Genomic DNA, 14,847 nt, shown 5'->3' on the forward strand with positions numbered 1-14,847 from the left:
CTGGTCAGAGATGGTCAGGAGTAGGAAACCTCCATGAGACAAGTAATCCCTACTTTGTCTTATGTTTTAAAGAAAACTAGAGCACACAGGAAGAAATAAAGAACAGATCCTGAGAGAGGAAGAGAAGAGGAATCGATTAAAGAAAGGTAAGTTTGGCATGACAGTGCCGCTTTAAGGGAGATGTAGTACACAACTGAAGTGCAAAGGGTTGCCTAATTCTTCTCTATGTTGGCTTCCAGGTAGAAGGATAGAGCTTATAACAATGACTGGCATAAAAATGACTGGCAGAGAGTCAATGAGATGGAGGCACTTTAAAAAAAAAAAAAAAATAGGGATAAGAAAATGTAATATTGAAAATCCGGAGAAGGGTCATTTCTTTTTTTAAAGGGTTTCTCCAACCACCATCACCACTTTGACTTTTTGTCCTGTGTGGGTGGGGGTGGGGGGGGTTGTTACACCCCAGGCACACATGGGTTAGACAACCTAGACCTCTGTTCTAAACTGTCTAATGAAAATGACAGAGCCTGCAAGGGCAAGCTAATGTCTCCCATTAATCCTTAATTGCAGCCCTCCTTCTACCCTATCCCATCCGATATTTTTTTTGCTCCCACTCTTTCTCTTCCTTCTTTTTCTACCTCCCCCTCCTTTTCTACCTCCCCCTCGTCCCCTTCTCCTTTCGCCAAACTCTGAGCCGGTTAATTGGTTTAATCAAAGATTTCTATATGAGAGCCTTTGATTGGACTTCCGCAAGCCTCTAGTGATGTCAGGAGGGGGGCGTGCTGAGTTTAAGTTTGAATAATGAAGGGGGAAGTTGACTACCAAGATGGCTGGACGTGTTATCTGGTAGCTCCAGCAAACCTAAGCTGTAAAAGTGCTTTAAACCACCTTGATATAGCTGGCAGCATACCTGACACACTAAAGTGAAGCTTAAAAGGACACTATAGTCACCAAAATAACTTTAGCTTATGGAGCTGTTTTGGTGTATAGTTCATGCCCCTGCAATATCACTGCTCAATTTTCTGCCATTTAATAGTTTAATTGCTTTGTTTATGGAACCCTAGTCACACCTCCCTGCATGTGACGTACAAAGAGTCATCTAATATTAGACATGTGCAATTCGTTTTGGTCCGAATATGTATTCGGACGAATTTCGGGCAATTCGGACATTCGGGTACTTCCAAATGTCCGAATTGCCAAAGTGCCAAATTACCGAAGTTCCGAATTGCCGAGGTCCCGAAGTTCCGAAATTACCGAATTTCCGAAGTGTCGAAGTGCCGAAGTTCCGAAGTGCTGAAGTGCTGAAGTTCCGAAGTTGACGAAGTTCCAAAGTGCCGAAGTGCTGAAGTTCCAAAGCACAGTATTGTCTAAGTACTAATATATCTACCCAGTGAAAGAAGAAGAATGTTACATTGTATACAATTTTAAATAAAAAGTATACAAACATAGCCAGGATTCACCTGTAAGCATTTGCAACACTTACAACAATCAAGTAACATACATTCATATAAAATGTAAGTTACTTAGCCAGTCAGTGTAAAGACAGGAATGAATAAGTAGATAACTCCCTAATTCCCACGGTATTAGGGAGCTATCTACTAAAAGGCTGAAAGACCTAAATTGGTATTTCAGCCAAATTTACTAATACTAAGTAAAGATTACTTAGTATTAGTAAATTATGCCCCTACTCGTTATACCGCGAGTAGGGGCATGTCTATTAAACAGTGAGCAGCCTGTGGCTGCTCACTGTTAAAAAAAAAAAAAAGGTCCCCCTTCCCGAGCCCCCACCCGCGCCATCCAATCAGAGTGCTCTGACAGGTAAATGAAGAGACTGACAGGTAAGTCTCTACATTTACCTGTCACAGCACTCTGATTGGTTGGTTTGAAATCCACCAATCAGAGTGCTCTGTGTCATTTTTTGGAATTTTCCTACGCTGTGTAATTTGACTTATAACTCTCTGATTGGTTACTTACCTGTCAGTCTCTTCATTTACCTGTCAGAGCACTCTGATTGGATGGCTTAAACCCACCAATCAGAGTGCTCTCAACCTAATTGCAGGGTGGGATTGCAGGGCTTTATAAGCCTTCCCCCGCCCTGCAGAGCTCAGTCTGCGCGGAGCCCTCCATGTGTGAAGAAGGATTATTTATTTATTTTTATTTATTTTTATTGCGTCGGTTATTATGTTTTTTTATTTGGCCTTTTTTGGGGCTGTAAAAAGAAGATTTTAGAAGAAGAAAACATTGAATGGTAAGTTTTTTTTTACAGGTTCTTAGTTAAAGGTCCCCCCCTCATTATTTTTAGGGTGAGGGGGGTAGGTAGGGGGATCTTTTTTTTCGGGGGGGAGGGGGTGACTAGGGGTTTGGGGACCCCTAGTCACCTGGGTGGGGAAATTTTTTTAGGGCCCCCACCTGTCGCTCAGGGGTGGGGGCCAGGGGGAGGACATTAGGTCCCCCTCCCTTTATTAGTATTTAGGGCCCCCACCCGCCGCTCAGGGGTGGGGGCCAGGGGGGAGGACATTAGGTCCCCCCCCTTATTAGTATTTAGGGCCCCCACCCGTCGCTCAGGGGTGGGGGCCAGGGGGGAGGACATTAGGTCCCCCCCTTATTAGTATTTAGGGCCCCCTTCCGCCGCTCAGGGGTGGGGACCAGGGGGGAGGACATTGGGTCCCCCCCCTTATTAGTATTTAGGGCCCCCACCCGCCGCTCAGGGAGGGTCCCCCCCCTTATTAGTATTTAGGGACCCACCCGCCGCTCAGGGGTGGGGGCCAGGGGGGGAGGACATTAGGTCCCCCCCCTTATTAGTATTTAGGGCCCCCACCCGCCGCTCAGGGGTAGGGGCCAGGGGGGAGGACATTAGGTCTCCCCCCCTTATTAGTATTTAGGGCCCCCACCCGCCGCTCAGGGGTGGGGACCAGGGGGGAGGACATTAGGTCCCCCCCCTTATTAGTATTTAGGGCCCCCACCCACCGCTCAGGGGTGGGAGCCTGGGGGGAGGACATTAGGTCTCCCCCCCTTATTAGTATTTAGGGCCCCCACCCGCCGCTCAGGGGTGGGGACCAGGGGGGAGGACATTAGGTCCCCCCCCTTATTAGTATTTAGGGCCCCACCCACCGCTCAGGACTTTGTCCTTGTGAATAGGGATCGACAGGCATGTGTCTTTGAGGTCCAGATGGAACAAGTCCCTTTCTTGCAGGAGATCCCGTAGTAGGTGTATGCCCTCCATCCTGAAATGACAGTATATAACGTGGGCGTTCAGTTCCCTTAAGTTGATCACCGGTCTGAAGTCCCCTTTTTTTGCGGACGAGGAACATTTTGCTGAAGAAGCCCCGTGTGTGTGGGCGGGTTGTATCGCGCCATTTTTGTGGAGTTCGCATAGTTCCAACTCTATGAGCTGGGCGTCCATGTCGGTGAAGCATAGAGGGCGAGGGTGTCGCTGTTGTATGGGGCATGTCTGTAGTTTGATGCGGTAGCCTCTGACCGTCTGTAACACCCACGCGTCTGTGGATAGCTTTGCCCAATTCTGTGAAAAAAGAGAAACATGGGCGACAGTCATGGTTAATAAAGGTATAGGCATGTTTGGTTGTCTTACCTGTGGAAAATCTTGCGCGGGCACGTCCGTGGCCTCCCTGGCCTCTATCTGCTCCCCTCTGGTAGTAGGGGTAGTGCTGTCGTGAACCCGAGTCGGATATGACTGTTGCGGGTAGAATTGTTGCGGAGGTCCATTGCGGGGGCCTGATGGCCAAAAGCGGCTGGTGGCATGGCCCCGTTGCCGACCAGCCCTGGGAAAAACACCCCTGGAGGTGTTGCCTCTGAACACTTTACGCATAGAGGTGCGGGCCCTGTTCAAAGAAGTGAATACGTTCACGTGCTTATTGAGCTCCTTCATGAACGCCTCTCCAAAAAGTTTGCCCTATGCCTGCGGGCCTAATTCTTTTACCCCAAGGTCCGCCAACTTTGGGTCGATGCGTAAAAGTGCTGCACGGCGCTGCTCTGTTGAGAGGGCCGCATTGTTATTTCCCAGGAAGCAATGGGTCCAATGGGTCCACTCCCTAATGTCATGTGCCCATTGACGCACCATGTCCTCGGTAAAGGAGTCGTCTCTGGCATATGCGTCATCCGCCAGGTACATCCCTCAGGCCAGTGGCCCCATTGCATCTAGGAGCTTGTCTTGCACCCCTTTGAAGCTCCACTCGACCCCTCTGCGTGGGTCGCGACCACCTCTTTCCATGAAGGCCAGCATGAGTTGGTCAAACGCTGGTGTAAACGCCACTTTATTTGGCAGGGCAGGTCTGGGGCACTCTGCCTGCATCCTTTTGCGGACATGCTTCTCCAAAGGCTTGCGGATCCAGAAATGCATACATTTTAGGAGGTGGTCATGTGGAGCCCATTCCCCGGAACGGGGGTGGCGTATGTTCCTGGGATCAAACATCTGTTGTCCCGCAGAATCCATAAAGACCTCCTGTTCTTGAGTAGCGGCCGTCGTGGAAGACTCGTGGAGCCCCAATCGCCGTCGTCTGAGTCCGAGACCTCTGTCTGCCACTCGTCCAGGATGGAGAGGGAGTGGAGCATATCTCTGTCATCGTCCAAGGAGACTTCTTTAGGAACCGCTGGAGTCGCGGGTGTGATTTTGCATGTGTTTAGTTTAAGGGGCGCCTTGCCCTTACTAGCGGCCTTCCGAGACTCTTCACCCTTCCAGTGGCGTTTCGCCTGGCGCTGTCTCTCCCCGGAGGAATCGTCTGATTCTTCTGAATCCTCCCTGGTGCGACTAGTTTTGCCAGTCGGCTTGAGGGTATCAGAGGCCGCTGGAAGCATCTTAGCCATGGCTTTCTTGAGGGATGCGGCTACAGCTGCGTTAGGCATGGGGTTCTGTGTATCCTCCATTATATTTTTCTAGGCAGCTAACAGGCACAGGTAGGAGAGGTGTAGGAGGGGCTTGACAAAAGGCAGTTGGCCGTATAATATATATATATAACGCTTAATAGCGTGGTAAAGAAGTCCCTTGTAATCACTGGGGCTCACCCAGGAGAAACGGAATTGCTATAGCAGATTCCGATAGGCAGCACTCATGTGGGGGCTCACCCCGTGCCAGAATACTTGGTTAAACCTGACTGGCAGTCCCACTCCCTAGGGGTTAACTCACCCACCTGAACAGGTCCTTGTGTGAAAAACAGGAAAGAAATCACTTTCACAGCGATAATCTGAGACAAAATCAGGAGCTTCCAGGGTTTTCATCCGCACCAAACACACCAACAAGATTGCCGCCGTGGGTCTTGCGAGTTCTGGGCTAACTGTCACTTTAAAAGCCTGCGAAAGGCTTCGCGGGATACAGGGTAAGTATTAGTGTGTTCTGCAGATTTGTTCGTCGAACGAACAGCCAAACGCAAATAGGGGAACGTATGGTTGTTCACCTAGTTCCGCCAGTTCGCGCAAAAAAGTCACGAATGGGAAATCCAGTGATTGCTCTGTTCGTGCCTTTGTAAACGCACGAACGGAGGAGGGACTGCCCGGTCTGTTCGCACTGAATTCAATGCGAGCTGCACGGGAGGGAGGAAGCAGGAGAGGGAAACTCCGCGAACGGAGTTCCAGCTTTACCGGCACAATTGCGAAATGCACAAACTGGGGCATGAATGGCCCCAAAAGCACGAAAGTAATTAAACGAATTGCCTGGTCTGTTCACACAGGGATTGTGTGAACAGCGCGGGAAGCAGTCAGGGAAAGTGGCGAACGTAGCCACCAGGGAGGTGGGGAAAGAGGGGGATATCTCGACAGGCTGCCAGAGTGTGTGAGAGAGCCTCAGGAGATAAAGTTTAGACCCCAAGAAACATACAGATCAAACCTACACTTGCTGGGTGACTTTAGCAAGGGACCCCCTACCACCCCCAGTGAAACCAATATACAATATACATAGCATAGATATACAATGAATTACAGAAGCAGTACTCTGACCTGACTTGTGATGGAGCAGCAAAGAAAGAGGAAATGATTGGTTATGCTTGCATTTATATATAACAGAAAAGTGATAACAAATAAACCGTGCTTTTATAGGCGCTCAGATTCGTAATGTAGTAAAGAGTCTGGTTCCAATAAGCAGCTCAACACACGTGAAGGTACCTCCAACCTTAACACAATAACATGCAGAATAGTGGGGTAATGAAAGTAGGAAGGTCACAACAAACAAGACCCAGTGGAGCGCTAGTAAATTAAATAAAATAAACTCACCCTTTTACAAAGGGATATAAAGTACGTGGGAATCTAGAGAAAAAATACAATCGAGACAATGGTGTAGTATGTATGAACTTATTATTCATAGAGAGAAGGTTATGATATGACACACTCACATGGTACAGAGCCTGAAAGAGATAGGCTCAAATCATAAGCGCAGGGGCGTTATAAAGCAAACACCAAGCTTCTTCAATGGCTTAATAGCAGTCCTCAAAGAAAGGGAGAAAAAAGGAGACAACGGACCAGAGTCCTGGTGTATTATCCTCAACCTTGAATGGTAACAAAATCGATACAAATGCTTGCTCACCTTTAAGAGAGCCAATCCAGACTGGGCTCTCAGTGTAATAAGTAGTGTGCCTTTAAGAGGGCACCGCTCTTCTTTATAGCAGGAAAGTAGATGGAGGTAGTAGGCTCAAATGTAAAAAAAACTTGTTTATTATAAACACTTACATAAAATGTTTTATGTAAGTGTTTATAATAAACAAGTTTTTTTTACATTTGAGCCTACTACCTGCATCTACTTTCCTGCTATAAAGAAGAGCGGTGCCCTCTTAAAGGCACACTACTTATTACACTGAGAGCCCAGTCTGGATTGGCTCTCTTAAAGGTGAGCAAGCATTTGTATCGATTTTGTTACCATTCAAGGTTGAGGATAATACACCAGGACTCTGGTCCGTTGTCTCCTTTTTTCTCCCTTTCTTTGAGGACTGCTATTAAGCCATTGAAGAAGCTTGGTGTTTGCTTTATAACGCCCCTGCGCTTATGATTTGAGCCTATCTCTTTCAGGCTCTGTACCATGTGAGTGTGTCATATCATAACCTTCTCTCTATGAATAATAAGTTCATACATACTACACCATTGTCTCGATTGTATTTTTTCTCTAGATTCCCACGTACTTTATATCCGTTTGTAAAAGGGTGAGTTTATTTTATTTTATTTACTAGCGCTCCACTGGGTCTTGTTTGTTGTGACCTTCCTACTTTCATTACCCCACTATTCTGCATTTATATATACTCTGACTCGCTCTGATTGGTTCTTTATTTCAACAGTTTTTTCTTTGCAGCTATGGAGTTAGTAAAGAAAGTTAATGCAAAATATGAAGCCTCCTGTCATGTTATAACATTCATGTATGTTGGTGATTCAGAGAACAATTGCTGCTCTGCTCCCTATCCAGACTCCCTGGCTATTATTAATTACGTAATGAACATGTGTTGCATTATATTACATTCACAGTTGCATTCATAAACTAATCACACTGCTTTGATTTTTTATTCTATTTAGAATAGTGTACAAGTTATACTATATAATGTAGGTCTATTATTGAGGAATAAAGCTACTTCTGCGTGACAGACTGACCGCCCATTAAATTGCAGAATTAACAAGCAAATATCTTCCTGTTCTCTAATTGCAGATTTTTTTCAACAAGAAAAAGTCATGAAGTGGCTAACCAAGAGTCTGTTTCTTGCTTTAAAACTCCTATCCTTCCTGTGCACTCTAGAAAAAGACAGCAGAAATTATGCTGTCATTAAAGGGGCACTCCATGCCTAAATAGAAAAATAATAACAATAACAATTAAATTATGCATTTTTTTTATTGTTATTATGTCTAAAGATATCTAGCAAAACCTGTAATTATCTTGCCTACTGCCCTCCCCTTTGGACCCCACCCAAACGTTCTGTGTGTGTACAATCACAGACTTCCCAATGCAGCTCAATAAGTAGTCATCTCCACTGAAACAGACAGAAACTAACAGAAACAGATGTCTGTCTGACAGCCAGCATGGGGTGTGTGACAAGGTTAATTTATGAAAGTGTTAATTTCTATTAAAATCTGCATTTTATGTGAAATGCAAAAAATAGAACAAACTCTTAATACATAAAGCACTGCAGCAAGCTAAACTGTTTTATGGGTCCCTTTAACCCCTCCGTGGCAGGACCCCCTTCTGCTTCGAGAATATGGACCTCTCGTTTTACACAGACCTGTCCAGCGGCACCCTGGCCTGGCGTAAGTCGCTCAAGCCACTCACCACAACGCTCCGGGCCCACAAGATAGATTACCACTGGTGGTCCCCTAGGACACTGGCAGTCCAACAAGGGACAAACGTGCACACCATTCCAGATATTCATGACGCCCCGGCCTTCCTGTAGATCCTGAATCTGCCACAGGACTCCCTGTCCCCGGTGGGGCTGGGCGGCAACAACAACAGCTCCCCAAATCGCACCCACACCTGGGACCCAGATCTGACGGTCCCATTCATCCCCCAAAGCTCCACGCCGGACGCATATGCGACGATCACGACATAGAAGCGAGAAGGTAACCACCTGCCTGAGTCCTAAACCCGCAGCATGGTGCCGGTTAGGACGAGACACACAAACACAGACGCCACCACCCGTAAACCACCAACACCCGGATAGCTGCCATGCTGACTCTGGCCAGGACCGTCACAGCCGGGAAAAACACCGGAGACCCGACAGCACAGATTTTGGTCTCCTGATACCAGCAAGGACTACTTCTGCTGCCGGACAACCCTGCTCCCCTACCCCTACAGTGCTGGATGAGCAGGCCCAGGTTGAGACTCTGATGACTGCCTCTCTCCCCCTTCCCTCCTTTTTTTTTTCTCCTCTACTTATCCCGTTTACACGAGCCACCACTCCCAAGGAGTCTGTTTCCTATGGGACTTGACTGACTGTTCAGCTCACCGAGACGAAGAGCACATGCTAGCTTGGAACTTATATCGAACAGGTTTATAAGGTTTATTTTTAAGTGTTACAGTTCATCCAGTTTTAACTCAAGCGGACAATTCCTAACAATCTGCATCAGGCAAAGTGCATATAGCACATTCCCTACTTTGGGCCAAAGGTCTTTGGCGTTTAATGTGGGCTACAGCAAACCTATTGACCTCTAGTGAGGGGGGGATCATGGGTAGAGGGTACTGCTGTTGTTACTACTGCTATTACTTTTATAAATGTGCTTAAATATCAACGGAACTCACACAGGGCCTGCCACACGTAGAATCGCACGTACACTCACGCACCCCTAAATCTCGAGAGAAAGTCATGTACACACCTATCCTTCACATCGTTCCTATGTACAAGTTCCTGTGTACTAAGCTAGAAACCTAGTCATGTAGACATCGACACTATGCATCTCTTGTTTAGGCGTTTACTTTTTCTCTGAATGCGTGCACCCTTATCTCGGGCTGCACCAGGCCGGGACCACCCAGGGGGGGGATACTCTCACAAGAAACACTACGAGGGCACACTAGACAGGCCTGCAGTACAACAGAAGCCTTATATTCAGAGATCACGTTAGAACTCTAACACAAAAAAGCAAAAAAGTGTTTAACTATTGCCTGCGCTCAAAGGTAACCTTATGTGTTACCTACTGTTAGTATATGGCCAGCAAGGAACAACTTGCATAACTCCTTGGTAGTTAACTTTTGCCTAACCAAGACACTATGTTTTAACATACATACTCATAGGTTCAGACGAGATTGTTTATGCTCCACAAAAACTGTGCAGATACTCCTGCCACTTAAGCAGAAATAGAACTTCTAGCACACCAAGCTATGTACAAAACCAACAAGTTTTTAAGACTAGGTACCACTTATCTATTTAATTTCTCAGGCACTGTTAAAAGCATGTTATCAGCTACTCCAACGTTTACATAAGAGATAATTACTTTACCTAAGCAGTTACAATGCCTACAACTTTGACACATCAGCCTGAAAAAACACTCAAATGTCTTAAACAAACCTTGTTGATCATTGATTACATGTTACTTTTAATCTAAAAATTGTGGGGGGGCGGAACCTGACCACGAGCTGGAGCGGTTGCAACACAGCACGGCTCCCGACCGAAACCCGCAACGAAGCCTGCAAGTGGGGAATAAAACCCCCAATTGACCTACTCCTGACCAGGGGCACCATCGGTACTCAGCCCTGCAACCTCCCATGCCGTTTGTGTGCCCGGCACGGGTGAACCGCCGGAAGCGCAGACCCGCGGCCTACAAGCCGGCAGCAGCCCTCGACTGGTCGGCATTCCTGGACGAACTTGATCAGCCCGAGGATCCAGCAGGGGACGACCTTCACACGGCACCCTTACCTACTCGGGCAGAAATGGGCCGTCGGTCCCAAAAACCCCCACCGGAGACGGCACCAGGGTCCAGGGACATCAGCACCATGCTGCAGCAACAACGGCCGCCAGCCAAAATGGCGGGAGCAGCGGAGCATGACACCATGCAGGTACCAAGGGGTCCCATTCCACCTGCCCAACCCCCAGAACAGGCACAAACACCAGGGGGAACCGCAGATGGGTCTGCCCCAGTCACCCAGCGGGATTTCCAACATTTAATTGGGGAAATAAAAAACCTCCTGGCGACCAGCATAGCAGCCATTATGTCTGATGTGCAGGCTATAGCTGACAGGGACCAGTCCACGGAGAACGAAGTTACTACCATCAAACAGGGACTAACAACCCTGCAGGACACAGTACTGGCCCTCCAGACCCAACAACAAGCACTCTCCCTCCACTATGTCGCCCTCGACGACAGGACAAGGCGAAACCACATAAAGATAAGGGGAGTGCCAGACAACATCTCCTCCGACGAACTACCTGAGGCGTCTCGTGGCTGCCATCCTGCCACCTACACAGGCCAAGAAATTTAACACAGACGGGATGTACCGCCTGCCACCTTCAGGCAGAACAGCTCCAAGCTTGGTCCGGGACGTGATTGTCCGCTGTGCTACCTCCCAAGACAAAAGAATCCTGATGACTGCTCTCCGGGGCAAGACGCCACTAACATTTGAAGGCACACAGCTTACCATCCACCAAGACCTCACCAGATCCACGCTACAATGGCGTAGATCGCTGAATCAAGTCACCAGCACCCTCAGAGAAGCGGGGATAGAATACCATTGGAGGTCTCCCAGATTCTTGGTGGTCACTCGTCACGGAACTGTCCACAAACTCTCCACGCTTGCAGAGTTCCAGACATTCTGTAACGCCTTGGGCATACCCGCACCCACCCAAAACACAGTCCAGAGATCTACTCCTGAGGCCTGACCTCAGCAACAGAGACTTTACCAAACATGTTCTATGTTGCACAGTTACAGTTACACATAACCTGCTGGTCTAGAGCCACACCTAGCCCCTCCATTCCCCCCATTGAAAAGAGGGAGCAACCACCCCCCCCCCCCACCCCCGGCCCTCCTGGGACCTGGGTACACATAGAAGAAGGCCATAACTCAGAACCCGTTAGGGTTACCCTAAACCTACTATAGCCACTCACCCATTCTCCCGAAGCAATTCACACACTCACGATAACATACCACTGCAGGTCCACATTCCCTAGTACATGATTATGTTGAAGTGCTATTGTTCATGCTGTAATATGTTTCATAACTACAGGGAGTGCAGAATTATTAGGCAAATGAGTATTTTGACCACATCATCCTCTTTATGCATGTTGTCTTACTCCAAGCTGTATAGGCTCGAAAGCCTACTACCAATTAAGCATATTAGGTGATGTGCATCTCTGTAATGAGAAGGGGTGTGGTCTAATGACATCAACACCCTATATCAGGTGTGCATAATTATTAGGCAACTTCCTTTCCTTTGGCAAAATGGGTCAAAAGAAGGACTTGACAGGCTCAGAAAAGTCAAAAATAGTGAGATATCTTGCAGAGGGATGCAGCACTCTTAAAATTGCAAAGCTTCTGAAGCGTGATCATCGAACAATCAAGAGTTTCATTCAAAATAGTCAACAGGGTCGCAAGAAGCGTGTGGAAAAACCAAGGCGCTAAATAACTGCCCATCAACTGAGAAAAGTCAAGCGTGCAGCTGCCAAGATGCCACTTGCCACCAGTTTGGCCATATTTCAGAGCTGCAACATCACTGGAGTGCCCAAAAGCACAAGGTGTGCAATACTCAGAGACATGGCCAAGGTAAGAAATGCTGAAAGACGACCACCACTGAACAAGACACACAAGCTGAAACGTCAAGACTGGGCCAAGAAATATCTCAAGACTGATTTTTCTAAGTTTTTATGGACTGATGAAATGAGAGTGAGTCTTGATGGACCAGATGGATGGGCCCGTGGCTGGATTGGTAAAGGGCAGAGAGCTCCAGTCCGACTCAGACGCCAGCAAGGTGGAGGTGGAGTACTGGTTTGGGCTGGTATCATCAAAGATGAGCTTGTGGGGCCTTTTCGGGTTGAGGATGGAGTCAAGCTCAACTCCCAGTCCTACTGCCAATTTCTGGAAGACACCTTCTTCAAGCAGTGGTACAGGAAGAAGTCTGCATCCTTCAAGAAAAACATGATTTTCATGCAGGACAATGCTCCATCACACGCGTCCAAGTACTCCACAGCGTGGCTGGCAAGAAAGGGTATAAAAGAAAAAAAAAATCTAATGACATGGCCTCCTTGTTCTCCTGATATGAACCCCATTGAGAACCTGTGGTCCATCATCAAATGTGAGATTTACAAGGAGGGAAAACAGTACACCTCTCTGAACAGTGTCTGGGAGGCTGTGGTTGCTTCTGCACGCAATGTTGATGGTGAACAGATCAAAACACTGACAGAATCCATGGATGGCAGGCTTTTGAGTGTCCTTGCAAAGAAAGGTGGCTATATTGGTCACTGATTTGTTTTTGTTTTGTTTTTGAATAAATAATTGAAATGGGTATATATTTGTTTTTTGTTAAGTTGCCTAATAATTATGCACAGTAATAGTCACCTGCACACACAGATATCCCCCTAAAATAGCTAAAACTAAAAACAAACTAAAAACTACTTCCAAAAATATTCAGCTTTGATATTAATGAGTTTTTTGGGTTCATTGAGAACATGGTTGTTGTTCAATAATAAAATTAATCCTCAAAAATACAACTTGCCTAATAATTCTGCACTCCCTGTATGTATAATGTGCATTTCATGTGTTCACGACCCGCAAAGGTATGATAAAAACAAAATTTCAATAAAAAGAGATTGACAAAAAAAAAATCTAAAAATTGTGCACAGTACTTCCAGTTTTTGTTTACGTTTTGTTTTGATCAGAACGTGCACTATTGACTCCGTCCAGAAGGGGTTAAACTTACACTCTAGACCAGTGGTTCCCAAACTGTGTGACGCGGTGCCCTGGGGTGCCACCAAATGTTTCCCCAGTGCAATGATTAAAAGCTAATTTGAGCAGGGTCCTCTTCAACCTATCGTTCCTGTAAGTTTTTCGTAATTGTCCTATTTATAGTTCAATCACCCCCTGTTATAATATTGTAAAGCGCTACGGAATCTGTTGGCACTATATAAATGCCAATAATAATAATAATAATAATAATAATAATAGATTGTATAGGACTGTGCCGTTTTTACTTTACAGCAAGATTTGTGAGTACTGTTACTATATAGATAATACAATGTTGAGTACATCCTGTGAAAGTTATCTGTAGGCATTATAAGTCTCCTGTTGGGAATAGGTATATCTTGGTAATGCATGTAAAGCTCAAGAAATCAAGTTCAGTATATGCTTTACTGTTTATTTAATCACTATAGCACCATCTTTCACAAAGGTACCATGAAATCTGTTTTTTTCAAACATGTTCAACTATATCAAATATATTCAAATTATTCAACATTTTAATTATTAGCTGCCACAGGCATTTCAACTCACTGCCATCTTTACGAAGTGCATCTGTGGAGCCCTCAATTAAGTCATCTGGGACGTACTTGAGGAGCGTTGTGAGAAGTGATCTGTGACTCTCCAACCATGAAGGCTGTATTGTTTGAAATCTGCCAAAAAGGCATTGTTCAAAAAAAAAAAAAAAACAGTCCGCCTCGTCCCTAACAAGGTTGGCATGGGTGCATAATAAGTAAAATGCTGCATTGTGAATAATAATAAAATAAATGTGACATATGGTCAATACATTTCTTAGGACAAGAGTAGGGAGCCCACAGACTTCAAAAACAGCAGTGTATTATATTAGATTATATTAAATTTTATTATCACTGTGCAGTGTACATACAAGACAATGAAACACAGTTAGCCTCTGATCAGAAATATAGTAGCGATTGATAAAATATACAATAAAATTGTTGTAACTCAGTGTAACTGTTTGCGTCCTTACATAATGCCTAAATAGAAAAATAATAACAATAATAATTATTTTTTCTTTTTTTCAATTCTTTTTTTTTGACGTGCATGACGGTACAATCAAGCCTGCAATGCCCCAACATCATTTGCAGTCATGTCAATGACATATCTATACAATTGTAGGACATGTGATAATACTGCACATTTTTTAAAGCATAAGAGTATATATGAGGGAGCTGGTACATTTTAAGTGAGTTAACGGTAATTTGAAACAAAACGACAGGAGAAAACAGACATATGCATTTAGAGTAGGTGGTATTGCTCTATCTAAACTTGTCGTAAATCAATGCATAGTTTATGTCGTGTGTATAGCATTGGAACCTCATTTTAAGGGAAGAACGAGAATAGGAAGAACACTGGTAAAACAGGCATGTCTATGTGATACTAGCAGGCTAATCAGATAATCGCTATGTATTGGTTAAACATGAGGTTTGTTTGAATCAGGTTGCCTTAAAACTTCCACTGAGGCTGTGTGAAGGATA

Source organism: Pelobates fuscus, chromosome 1 (assembly GCF_036172605.1).
Source record: "Pelobates fuscus isolate aPelFus1 chromosome 1, aPelFus1.pri, whole genome shotgun sequence".
Classification (NCBI taxonomy): Eukaryota; Metazoa; Chordata; class Amphibia; order Anura; family Pelobatidae; genus Pelobates; species Pelobates fuscus.